This window comes from Triticum urartu, chromosome 5, assembly GCF_003073215.2.
Source record: "Triticum urartu cultivar G1812 chromosome 5, Tu2.1, whole genome shotgun sequence".
Taxonomy (NCBI): domain Eukaryota; kingdom Viridiplantae; phylum Streptophyta; class Magnoliopsida; order Poales; family Poaceae; genus Triticum; species Triticum urartu.
The window spans coordinates 508,382,693-508,393,121 of NC_053026.1; positions in this window are offsets into that span (position 1 = coordinate 508,382,693).

Genomic DNA, 10,429 nt, shown 5'->3' on the forward strand with positions numbered 1-10,429 from the left:
CAACAATATAATTAGCATAATCAACATACCATGGAGCCGTATGAGAAGCATTTATGACAGGCAATTGTTCATCAGGAAAGCTATCATCAATAGGTAGTGGGTCATCAAGAACATTATCTAGTCTAGACAAGTTGTTTGCAATGAGGTTCTCAGCTTCCTTTCTATCAATAATATGCAAATCAAATTCTTGAAGCAAGAGAACCCATCTAATAAGTCTAGGTTTAGCATCTTTCTTTTCCATAGGATATTTAATAGCAGCATGATCAGTGTGAACAGTTACTTTAGAATCAACAATATAGGGTTTGAACTTATCACAAGCAAATACTACCGCTAAAAATTCCTTTTCGGTAGTAGCATAATTTCTCTGGGCACTGTCCAGAGTCTTACTAGCATATTGGACAACATTTAGTTTCTTATCAACCATTTTCCCTAAAACAGCCCCTACAACATAATCACTAGCATCACACATAATTTCAAAGGGTAAATTACACTTAGGTGGCTGGACAATAGGTGCAGAAATCAAAGCTTTCTTAAGTAGTTCAAATGCTTCTACACAATCATCATCAAAGACAAAAGGGACATCTTTTTGTAAGAGATTAGTCACAGGCCTAGAAATTTTAGAGAAGTCCTTAATGAACCTCCTATGAAAACCGGCATGACCAAGGAAACTCCTTATACCTTTGATGTCCTTAGGACACGGCATATTTTCAATAGCATCAACCTTAGCTTTATCAAATTCAATACCTCTTTCAGAAATTTTATGCCCCAAGACAATACCTTCATTAACCATAAAGTGGCACTTCTCCCAATTCAAGACAAGATTAGTTTCTTCACATCTCTGCAAAACTCGATCAAGTAGCAATCATCAAAAGAAGTTTCGTATACGGAGAAATCATCCATGAAAACCTCAACAATCTTTTCACAAAAGTCAGAGAATATAGCAGTCATACATCTTTGAAAAGTAGCAGGTGCATTGCATAAACCAAAAGGCATACATCTATAAGCAAAGGTACCGAAAGGGAAAGTAAAAGTAGTCTTTTCTTGATCCTCTTTTGACACAGGAATTTGAGAGAAACCAGAATAACCATCTAGAAAGCAAAAATGTGTATGTTTGGGTAATCGTTCTAGCATTTGATCAATAAAAGGTAAAGGGTAATGATCCTTTTTAGTAGCTTTATTTAATTTGCGGAAATCAATTACCATTCTATAACCTGTAACAATTCTTTGTGGGATCAATTCATCTTTATCATTGGGAACGACAGTAATACCGTCCTTCTTTGGGACACAATGGACAAGACTTACCCACTGACTATTAGCAAAGGGGTAAATTATACCTGCCTCAAGAAGCTTTAGTATTTCTTTTCTTACCACTTCTTTCATCTTATGATTTAACCGTCGTTGGTGATCAACAACCGGTTTCGCGTCTTTCTCCAATTTTATTTTGTGCTGGCATAGAGTGGGACTAATGCCCTTAAGATCATCAAGAGTATATCCAATAGCAGCACAGTGCTTCTTCAGAGTTTTCAATAATTTCTTTTCCTCATGCTATGAAAGGTTAGCACTAATAATAACATGATATATCTCTTTCTCATCCAGATAAGCATATTAAGAGTATTAGGTAAAGGTTTAAGCTGAAACACGGGATCACCCTTGGGTGGAGGAGGATCCCCTAGGATTTCAACAGGCAAGTTGTGTTTCAAAATAGGTCCCTGTTTAAAGAATACTTCATCTATTTCCCTTCTTTCATTCATAAACATATCATTTTCATGGTCTAGCAAATATTGTTCTAAAGGATCATTAGGAGGTACGACAATAGAAGCAAGACCAACAATTTCATCTTTACTAGGCAATTCTTTATCATGAGGTTGTCTATGAAATTTAGCAAAGTTAAATTCATCAGACATATCCCCTAAACCAATAGAAACAATATCCTTATTGCAGTCCATCTTAGCATTAACAATATTCAAGAAGGGTCTACCAAATGTAATGGGACAAAAGTTATCTTTTGGGGAACCAAGAACAAGAAAATCAGTAGGATATTTAACTTTCCCATACAAGACTTCAACATCTCTAACAATCCCAACTGGTGAAATAGTGTCTCTATTGGCAAGTTTAATTGTGACTTCAATTTCCTCTATCTCAACAGGTGCAATATCATGCATAATTTCTTTATATAAGGAATGAGGTATTGCACTTGCACTAGCACCCATATCACATAAGCCATGGTAGCAATGATCTCCTATTTTAACAGAAATAACAGGCATGCCTACAAAAAGTCTATGCTTATTTGTAGTACCAGGTCTAGCAATTCTAGCAGCTTCATCATAGAAGTAAATAACATGCCCATCAATATTATCGGCCACGAGATCTTTAACCATAGAAACACTAGGTTCAACTTTAATTTGCTCAGAGGGGGTAGGTGTTCTAGTATTACTCTTACGAACCACAGTTGAAGATTTAGCATGATCCTTTATTCTAATAGGGAAAGGTGGTTTCTCAATATAAGCAGTAGGAACAACAGTATCATTATAAGTGATAGTCTTTTGTTCAACTTTAATAGGTGCAACTACTTTTACTTCAATGGGAGGATTATATTTAAACCACTTCTCCTTAGGGAGATCAACATGAGTAGCAAAGGATTCACAGAAAGAAGCTACTATCTCAGAGTCAAGTCCATATTTAGTGCTAAATTCACAAAAAGCATCGGTATCCATAAAAGATTTAACACAATCAAACTTAGGTATTATACCTGACTCCTTACCTTCGTTGAGATCCCAATCTTCAGAGTTGTGTTTAATTCTTTCCAATAAATCCTATTTGAATTCAACAGTCTTCATCATAAAAGAACCAGTATAAAAAGTATCGAGCATGGAGCGATTACCGAGAGAAAGCCGAGCATAAAAATTTTGAATGATAATTTCACTTAAGAGCTCATGATTGGGGCATGAATATAACATTGACTTAAGCCTCCCCCAAGCTTGAGCGATGATTTCTCCTCCGCGAGGCCAAAAATTATATATATAATTGCGATCATGATGAACAATATGCATAGGATAAAACTTCTGATGAAATTCCAATTTCAATCGGTTGTAGTTCCATGATCCCATATCATCACATAGCCTAAACCATGTCAATGCCTTTCCCTTCCAAGATAAAGGGAAGACCTTCTTCTTGATAACATCCTCGGGCATACCTACAAGCTTAAATAATCCACAAACTTCATCCACATAGATTAGGTGCAAATCGGGATGTAATGTTCCATCACCTGTAAAAGGATTAGCTAGCAGTTTCTCTATCATAGCCGAAGGAATTTCAAAGTAAACATTTTCAGTAGGTTCAGTAGATTGAGGAGCAACTCTTTGCTCTACTGGTCGGGGTGAAGATACCCCGAACAAGCCCCTCAAAGGATTATGTTCCATAGTAACAAGTGACAGTAAATTTCAGCACACTATATAAATTTTTCCTTACCAAATTCCACCTACCAAAGGCACTTCACGCCCCGGCATGGCGCCAGAAAAGAGTCTTGATGACCCACAAGTGTAGGGGAACTATAGTAGCCTTTTCGATAAGTAAGAGTGTCGAACCCAACGAGGAGCAGAAGGAAATGATAAGAAGTTTTCAGTAAGGTATTCTCTGCAAGCACTGAAATTATCGGTAACAGATAGTTTTGTGATAAGGTAATTTGTAATGGGTAACAAGTAAATAAAGTAAATAAGGTGCAGCAAGATGGCCCAATCCTTTTTGTAGCAAAGGACAAGCCTGGAGAAACTCTTATATAAAGGAAAGCGCTCCCGAGGACACATGGGAATTATCGTCAAGCTAGTTTTCATCACGTTCATATGATTCGTGTTCGGTACTTTGATAATTTGATATGTGGGAGGACCAGTGCTTGGGTACTCCCCTTCCTTGGACAAGCATCCCACTTATGATTAACCCCTATTACAAGCATCCGCAACTATAAAAGAAGTATTAAGGTAAACCTAACCATAGCATGAAACTAAATAATCCACAAACTTCATCCACATAGATTAGGTGCAAATCAGGATGTAATGTTCCATCACCTGTAAAAGGATTATCTAGCAGTTTCTCTATCATACCCGAAGGAATTTCAAAGTAAACATTTTCAGTAGTTTCAGTAGGTTGAGGAGAAACTCTTTGCTCTAGTGGTCGGGGTGAAGATACCCTGAACAAGCCCCTCAAAAGATTATGTTCCATAGTAACAAGTGACAGTAAATTTCAGCACACTATATAAAATTTTCCTTACCAAATTCCACCTACCAAAGGCGCTCCACTCCCCGGCAACGGCGTCAGAAAAGATTCTTGATGACCCACAAGTGTAGAGGATCTATCATAGCCTTTTAGATAAGTAAGAGTGTCGAACCCAATGAGGAGCAGAAGGAAATGATAAGCGGTTTTCAGCAAGGTATTCTCTGCAAGCACTGAAATTATCAGTAAAAAGATAGTTTTGTGATAAGGTAAGTTGTAACGGGTAACAAGTAAGTAAAGTAAATAAGATGCATCAAGATGGCCCAATCCTTTTTGTAGCAAAGGACAAGCCTGGACAAACTCTTATATAAAGGAAAGCGCTCCCGAGGACACATGGGAATTATTGTCAAGCTAGTTTTCATCACGTTCATATGATCCGCGTTCGGTACTTTGATAATTTGATATGTGGGAGGACCGGTGCATGGGTACTGCCCTTCCTTGTACAAGCATACCACTTATGATTAACCCCTATTGCAAGCATCCACAACTACAAAAGAAGTATTAAGGTAAACCTAACCGTAGCATGAAACATATGGATCCAAATCAGCCCCTTACGAAGCAACTCATAAACTAGGGTTTAAGCTTCTGTCACTCTAGTAACCCATCATCTACCTATTACTTACCAAAGCCTTCCTCTAGGCCCAAACAATGGTGAAGTGTCATGTAGTTGACGTTCACATGACACCACTAGAGGAAAGACAACATACATCTCATCAAAATATCGAACGAATACCAAATTCACATGACTACTTATAGCAAGACTTCTCCCGTGTCCTCAGGAACAAACGTAACTACTCATAAATCATATTCATGTTCATAATCAGAGGGGTATTAATATGCATAAAGGATCTGAACATAGAATCTTCCACCGGATAAACCAACTAGCATCAACTACAAGGAGTAATGAACACTACTAGCAACCCACAGGTACCAATCTGAGGCTTTGGGACAAAGATTGGATACAAGAGATGAACTAGGGTTTGAGATGAGATGGTGCTGGTGAAGATGTTGATGGAGATTGACCCCCTCCCGCAGAGAGGATCGATGGTGATGACGATGGTGATGATTTCCCCCTCCTAGAGGGAAGTTTCCCGAGCAGAACAACTCCGCCGGAGCCCTAGATTGGTTCCGCCAAGGTTCCGCCTCGTGGCGGCAGAGTTTCGTCCCGTGAGCTAGCTTATGATTTTTTCCTTGACAAAAGACCTCATATAGCAGGAGATGGGCATCAGAGGGCTGCCAGGGGCCCACGAGATAGGGGGGCGCACCCAGGGGGTAGGGCGCGCCCCCACCATTGTGGATGGTGGGTGGCCCCCCTCTGGTACTTCCTTTTCCCAATATTTTTTATATATTCTGAAATGTGCTCCCGTGAAGTTTCAGGACTTTTGGAGTTGTGCAGAATAGGTCTCTAATATTTGCTCCTTTTCCTGCCCAGAATTCCAGCTGCCGGCATTCCCCCTCTTCATGTAAACCTTATAGAATAAGAGAGAATAGGCATAAGTATTGTGACAGAATGTGTAATAACAACCCATAATGCAATAAATATCGATATAAAAGCATGATGCAAAATGGATGTATCAGACCTCACTTGTCCTCAAGCGAAAACCGAAATCAAAAACATGTCCACATGCTTAGAGAGAGAGAGGTGTCGATAAAAACAAAATACAGATATAGAAGCATCATGTTCATTATTATAACAACAAACTTGAACATAATACTTTTATCATAGAACTCTTATCATAGACTTCTCATGAATAAGTGATAATTCATCACACTATTGAAGTATAAAGCAAAAACTCTATTAGAATCCAACAAACTATGTTCTCAATCAACTTTGCAACTAAAATTCATCATATTTTCAGGAAGGGTCACGTGTCGGAGCCTTTAGGAAAGTCCACATACTCAACCATCATATAGTCTTTCATGATTGCTAACACTCACTGCGTACACATGAGCAAACCGTTTCAACCGGACACATAGAAAGATAGGGGCTTGTAGTTTCGCTTCCCAATGTATTCACCTCAAAGGTGATGTCAACAATAGTAACTCATGCTATCTATATTCAACTGGACATATGTGCCTAGATCTTTCCTCACCACATGATGCTTGCCAAAGGAGAAAATAAATAGGAATAGAGAGAAAACTTTGACTGTTTGCATAAATGTAAATACATAAAAGTAAAAGATAGGCCCTTCACAGAGGGAAGCAGAGGTTGCCATGCGCTTATTTGTTTGTATGCTCAACCCCTTAATGCAAAAGAACGTCACATTGCATTGCCCCTTGTGATAGCGACCTTTATTATGCAGTCTGTCGCTTTTATTCTTCACCATCACAAGTTCGTGCAACGCTCGATTTTCTCTTACACTAAATGATCTCACACTTCTAGAAGCAATTTTTATTGCCTTTTTGCACCGATGACAACTTACTTCAGGGATCTTGCTCAATCCCTAGGTAGGTATGGTGGACTCTTGAAAATAAGATTTGGGTTTAAGGGTTTTTGGATGCACAAGTAGTATCTCTACTTAGTGTGGAATTTTTGGCTAGCAAAGATAGGGGGAAAGCACCATATGTGAAAGGATCTATGACAATATGACTTTTATGTGAATATAAACAAACATGAACCATTAGGTTGTCTTCCTTGTCCAACGTCAACAATTTTGGCATATAATATTTTCATGAGGGCTCACAATCACAAAAGATTTCTAGGATGGTATATTTATATGTGAATCTTCTCTTCCCTTATTAATTCTTTCATGAGTTGCATCATTGACTATTGCTATGTTTGGCAATCTCTAATAAAATTTTCTACTTATACTTTTCCTTATGTGGTGTCATCACCTACCATAAGATTAGCATATGATATTTTTCATTTATTTCCTTTCTTTCATTTATTTCCTTTCTTTTAATTGCAACATGAAAATAAAGAAAGCAAAAACTCAAACTAAACTTTATTATATATCTCGCACACGATTACAAGGATATATCACTAAGAAAACTCTCGAAAATTGGGGCACCCCGGCTCAAAGAAACCGGAACGCCCCGTATTCCAACCCAGAGATTGGGGAGAAGTGTTCTGGAATAAGGCACTGCTTAGAATAGAACAAACCAGCTTTCTATTATTACACGAATATGAATACAATGTCTCCGATATTACAATGAATAACATCAGCATGGTGACACTACGCCATCCTCAGTTGCTCCATGCAAGCAGCAGAACAACTCGAAGCAGCGGAATAATTCCAGTAGCAGAACAGCGACGACAATGATGAACTCCACTCCGCAGGGACTCTGGCTGGAACGCTTATCCTAGCTCGCATGAACGGAAACCACGACAAGCAATCAACAAATCACAGCATGACCTGCAAACTAGCTTGACACGCCAGGTCAGTACATTGAATGTACTTGCAAGCTCACAATAACCAGAAGAATTCAAGACAAACGACAACATGGCAATTATAGGCTAAGGAATTATCATGAGATCATCAGGATACATGGCACGAACAACATGAACATGATACAGCTAGAACAATACGATCATGGCATGAACATACAAATCTGACGATACTAGCATGCAACATGATGACACTATATGCACCACTTATTTTGCTCGGGTTAACTCATAACCATCGCATGCATCACTTACCAACCTCGGACATCACACGATCATCTCAGGATCAAATCAAGCTTGGTATAAACAATACCGTAGTAATGATTAAATGGCCACAAGGAGCTTGATCTTCACCCATGATTCTCGCACAACATCACAAATATCCAACAACTCGGTATCCTCGATACCACGGTGATCATTCACGGATCACAAACGGAACCAATTTGGGCTCAACGGGTTACTTCGTAACCAAACGGTGATCATTCCACGATCACCACCAATCTCTTTCTCATCATCGAACCAGGGTTATTATTAAGCAAGTTATTATTATTACTGTTGACCCATAGTGTGACCGACACGAACTGGGCCCTTATCCGTGGGCACGGCTATCGATAGATTTAATACACACTCTGCAGAGGTTAGTACACTGTACCCAAAACACGGAACCCATGGCCTCGCACTCCCATTCGGGTGGACCAATGGCGTTCCGACAAAACCGTCCTACTGCCATGACACTCTCCCGGCCACTCCGACCAACTCCCCTTTGGGCTAAGTCATGGGTGGCCCCATGCCTACCAAAGGCACCAACGGCCACCATCGTGGCAAAACATAAACGGTCCCAAACGGGGACAAGGATCCATACAAAAACAACGGGCACAAAAGGCTTATGTCCGCCTACCTGATCAGGGTAGCGCGCGCCCATAACCTTCCCTCGTTGGAGGCACCGGCGAGAGGCATGACAATAGACCCAGTTAAGACCTTCCCAATAGGTAAGCGTGGTTGCACTGGTCAGCTCGATATGGTGGCACCATGACTCAGCCAACAATTGTTCAAGTTCAATTTAATCTGGTTAAACTTGAATGCAAATATCTGAGCCATGATATAATAACATGATGCAATTACAATGCATGAACATGCTATCAACATAAGCACAGGGTACAACATAAGTATCCACGATATCAACAATGAATCATATTCAACTGAGCATGGCATAATGACGAGCATGAATATCACAAGTACAACACTACTCATATCATGACCATTATCATCAACAATAAATACCATGCAAGAATACATCAATAACATCATCGAGTAAACACTTAACCAACTAACAGCAAAGGAACAATGCATATTAACGGTACTCGGTAACCGACGTTAGTCATGCACCGAAGAACATGACCAACCCAACATGTACTACTATCAAGCATGACCAATATGAAAGTAATACTAGCAGGTACAACATGATAACAGAGTGCAAGAAAACATAGCATGACGGTAATCACTGATCCATAAGCATAACTGAAATAACGACAGCAGTAGCAAAACAATCATACAGTTATTAAAGATTTAAGTTGAAAACCAATGATATTGCATGGCTATCATGCAAATGGTGGTTGTGTCTTGCCTGGGAATGAAGAATGCACCGGGGAGATGTGCAGAACAATCGTGGAACAAATCGCCGGAAAAGTTCTCTCTCAGAGGGGCTGATTAGGGGCAAGGGCAAAAAGGTCATTTTCACATTGTCAAACCAGGGTCAAAATGATACCAACAGAACGGGCTCGACGAAACGAACAAGTGGGCTTTGGAATCACCTCATTTGGAGTTAGGATCAAAAAGATATAGAGGTTTTTCTGCCAGGGACCTATCTGTAAAGAAATCATCACAAACAGGCCGTCGGCTGAAAAAACAAAGTGCGCTTGCAGAAATACGCCTTCTCCTCTGGAAAACGTATTACTCGCTGCAACAGAGACAAAATACGCTTTGAGAAAAGGAAAACGTACTTTGGGTGAAGGAGAGGGAAAATACGCTTTCTAGAAGCGAAAATGCACTCACGGGTTTGCGCCTCCACTTAATCCAGTCAGCAGGGTGCGGGGCCGGGCCTAGTCTCACTGACACACGGGGCCTGTGGGCTCCAAGCTAGCTGGCGGGGAGGGATTGTCGCCTTCGTCTTCTCCCCGTGCTCGCCCGTGGTCCAGTGAGAGGCCGCCGGCGCCGGCGCTTGCCTGGCTGACTCTGGCCATCCCCCGAGCCATGCACCAGGTCGGCGCACTCAGGGAGATGAGCCGCACCCTCCTGGAGCATCCACACACCACGGGGAGTACGACATCGAGCAAGGCCGCGGCTACAGTGGACGGTGGCTCCGGGCGGTGATGGGCTTGCGGCCAAAGGCCACCGGAGGAGGAGATGAGGTGTTGGGGTGGCTCCGGGGTGGTGATGGAGGTCGCCGGAGGTGGAGAAGAGGAGGGGGAGGCTCGGGTCGGCCGAATTTGAGCGGAGCATCGCTGCAAGGCTTCGGCCATGGGAGGGGCAGGAGAGGTTCTCAAGCTTGTTTGAGAGGCTGGGGAGGGGTAGTGGAGGGAGGAGAGGAAGCTGATGAGCTTGGGAGGCCGCGGGGATGGCTATATATAGCCAGGCAAGGGAGGCCGAGCTCGGGTGTCGCCGTGGGGATACGGCCAATGTTCTGGCGACGGCCAGCGAGCACGGGATGGCGCGGGAACACGAAGAGGGAGAAGCAGACGCACTACAGAGGGTCACAGAGACGAGCAGAGCTCGGGGACA